Source organism: Penaeus monodon, chromosome 22 (genome assembly GCF_015228065.2).
Source record: "Penaeus monodon isolate SGIC_2016 chromosome 22, NSTDA_Pmon_1, whole genome shotgun sequence".
Taxonomy (NCBI): Eukaryota; Metazoa; Arthropoda; class Malacostraca; order Decapoda; family Penaeidae; genus Penaeus; species Penaeus monodon.
In genome coordinates, this window is record NC_051407.1 from 8,142,504 (window position 1) to 8,143,062 (window position 559).

The following is a 559-nucleotide window of genomic DNA, read 5'->3' on the forward strand; positions in this document are numbered from 1 at the left end:
CTGTTATCTATAATTGATATTGGAATAAAGAACTATATAACTTTGTTTTTTTTGTCTCAAGTTATGTAATATGAAAGTTATACACTTCTAAATTTCCAAATTCATACAAACAGATCACAGGAGGAGCACTGTACTCCGACAAAACTTACTAAGAACAACATGATAAGGATTACTGACCACACTAGATGTCCGTCGACTTTATACCTCTCCGATCATGAATGTGGAACTTGCTCGCTCCCCTGCATTCCCTTCCACTCACTTCGGGGCTCGTTAGTGGTTCCCTTGCGTAAGCCCTTTTCTTCAGACGTACGGAATTCGGAAGCCTTTTAATTTGATTGAAAATCGGTTTTCATATATTTCTTCAACCTCTTCAAAGGCCCTAACCATAGCCTTGCGTCATCAAGAAGAATCAGATCTATAGCTTTTTTATTTCTTATTTTTCTCCAGTGTCGAGTAGATAGTCATTACAATGACTTTTATAATTATTTTGTCATCGATGTGTTGATCATCACCACCATCATTGTGTTCATTGTCATTCAAACTATGAAGATGAAGTTTA